Consider the following 2,742-nt stretch of genomic DNA (forward strand, 5'->3'; position numbering starts at 1 on the left):
CATAGTGCCTAAGGCATTTGACTGCTAACCAGAAGGCTGGCAGTTCAAACCCACCAGCCACTCCTTGGAAGGAAGATTGGGCAATCTACTTCCGTAATGATACTCTTCGGAAACCCAAGGAGGGGTCACCAGGAGTCGGATATGACTCAACAGCAGTGGGTTTGGTTTTTTTATGCATACCACTACCATGTCTGGATCAATTTAACACTGTGATAGATACCAACTTACAAAACCAGATCATTGCCATCACTGTTCCATTTGTGATAAGTGCATTTTGAAGATGGATCATCATTGCCCATGGGTGAACAATTGTGTTGGATTTTCAAATTATAAATTTGTCCTCCTTTACTAGGCATATTCTCTGCTATACTGCTTTTTTATTGCTGTTTCAGATTTACAGTATTCTATCAAATTTTGGACAAATGGACTACTTGATACTCAAGCCAATTTCCATATTATGTTTTTATTCCTTGCTGCAGCTATATTTTCTGTCGTATTGTCTTCTCTGTTTGGCTATCATTGTTGGCTAGTCAGCAGAGATAAATCTACACTGGAGGCATTCATAAGTCCAGTACTTTGTCATGGAACAGATAAGAATAAATTCAGCTTGGTTTTCAGTAAAAACATGGGACAAGGTTTTGGTGATGAGAAGCGTTGGTTGCTATCCATTTTTTCAAGTCTAAGTGATGGTTGCTCTTTTCTGAATTCAACAGCTAAAAATCCTGAAAACCATCAATTTCCTGCAGAAACCATTGAGAGAGTCCCAGAGCCAACTTTTTACTTCTTCTCAGTCTTGGACAGAGAATAGCATAAACCCAAGAAAGGACAAAGCTTGTATGAGCAATCCTGCTGGATTTATCATGGTTTATACCATGGAGAATGAGAAATAGATTCATACTTTATAAAAGTATCAGTGCTTAGATAGATGGAAGAGGCTTCCTACAGAAAGGCACATTGGCCAGTTATTCCCATTTCCTGAATTCTCTCCGAGCCATAAAACATAACATACTTTTTATACAGTACACAGATTTTTTCAACTAACACAAATTCCTGTTAAATATTAACACTAATTATGGTTTATGAAGCAAGACAGAAAATGTCTTCTATCATAAAAACTTGGAATCAATTCTGGGTCTAGGTTCACCCAAATATTTGGGTAGCACAGTTTATCTCGCAAACTCTGATTTTTTTCAGATTCAGAAAATTGAGAATATTAAGATATTGTTTGAGGTTTAAAAGATTTCAAGACACATCACAATAAACAATGATAAGCTTTATTTGTGAAGCCTGCTTGTTACCTGTGAGAATGTGGAGACAGCATATCAGACTTCCTTATTTATTCCCTCTGATGTGAATACAGCCTCAGACTGAGTGAACTGTTGCAACTCCAAATTCATTATAAAGTTCTAGTGGCCTGCAGTTGAAGATCATCATGCATTTTTAACAGATTTTAATCCAATTCTAACCTTTGTTCACTGCTGAAAAAGAAGTATGGTCATTGAAGCTTAAACTCACTGATAAACATATTGGCTAGAAAATTCTTGTCAGAACTATTACATTTACATAGGAAATACATTTTTCCTCTCTTAATTTTCCTAAATTGGAAGGAAAGTCTATGATAACAATTATGAAGATTGGTTTATGAGATTCTTTTGTCAATTTTGTTTAAAATATATCTCTTTAAGTTATTCTTCCTATTAAATATAGCAAAAATATTGAATTTCTATTAAGAATTCCTGATGGGTCAATAGCTTAATCTTCCAGTGATGCCTGTGTTGTTTCTGTGTCCTCTCAGCAAAACTGTGACCGTGCTCATCAAAAACCTATTTAGATTAAATTATGCAAATTATCTAAGAAAATATGTTGTTTTGGAAATTTAGGTCAACATGAACTAAAATGGCATACTGGTTGGAAATTTAGTTCAAGATAAATTAAAGCAATGTGTTTGTTGATGCTAAAATGGTCAACTTCAGTAAATATACTGAGATCTTGTGCCTTGTATGCACTATTTAAAAAAAAGGTTTTTGTTCATTTTTTAAAAATTTGAACGGAGTATATGTAAATTTTGAAATTGTAATTAGCAAATGGACTAATAGACTGTATAGTTTTTTTGGTATTGACTTAGAGAACTTAAAGCAGATTAGCTTTTAAAACTACACAGCTAAACACTGATATTTAATGACAAAAAAGCTTAATACTAAACTTTTCAAAATTTTTGCTAGACAAAAATTCAACACAAAATAAACCAGAAGACCAGAGAGTATTGGAATAAGCGATCTTTGTAATTATTTGTCCTTCCTAAAAATATCAAGAGTTTTATATTAAATGATTTTATGGAAGAATCAATGTCAGCAAAATGCATTTTATAGTTATTTGAGTGCAGTTCTTTGAACAATATATTGGTAGTCTTTTTTAGATTTTTTAAAAAGCTAAAGATTTTATTCTGATAATCTGCTTTGAGAAATCTCAGAAGATATGATACATTTTTACTTTTAACTTAAAACCTTTTTATGGTCATCATTTTTCATTACCTGAAGTGCCAAATTGGAACCTGTAGCTATAGCTAGACGTCTTAAGGTCAACAACGGCATGTGATGTATTAAGAGTTTAATGCAGCTAGATTTTTTTCAAAGCGCAGTACTATAGATGTTTTCCCGGAAAAGATTCTGTTAAATGTTCCCTCTTATCATTTCCATTTTTTTTTTTTTTTTAATTTGAGTAAACTTGTCAAACTGAAAACTA

The 2,742-nt window shown here is 32.9% G+C and overlaps 1 pseudogene; it reads left to right on the forward strand.

The window, feature by feature from the left end:
• The window catches only part of LOC103213146, a 2,648-nt pseudogene extending 1,758 nt beyond the window's left edge, over positions 1-890 (forward strand).
• The last annotated feature ends 1,852 nt before the right edge of the window (positions 891-2,742 follow it).

The sequence above is a fragment of the Orycteropus afer genome, unplaced genomic scaffold (genome assembly GCF_000298275.1).
Source record: "Orycteropus afer afer isolate SDZICR_OR568_19922 unplaced genomic scaffold, OryAfe1.0 scaffold01342, whole genome shotgun sequence".
NCBI lineage: Eukaryota > Metazoa > Chordata > Mammalia > Tubulidentata > Orycteropodidae > Orycteropus > Orycteropus afer.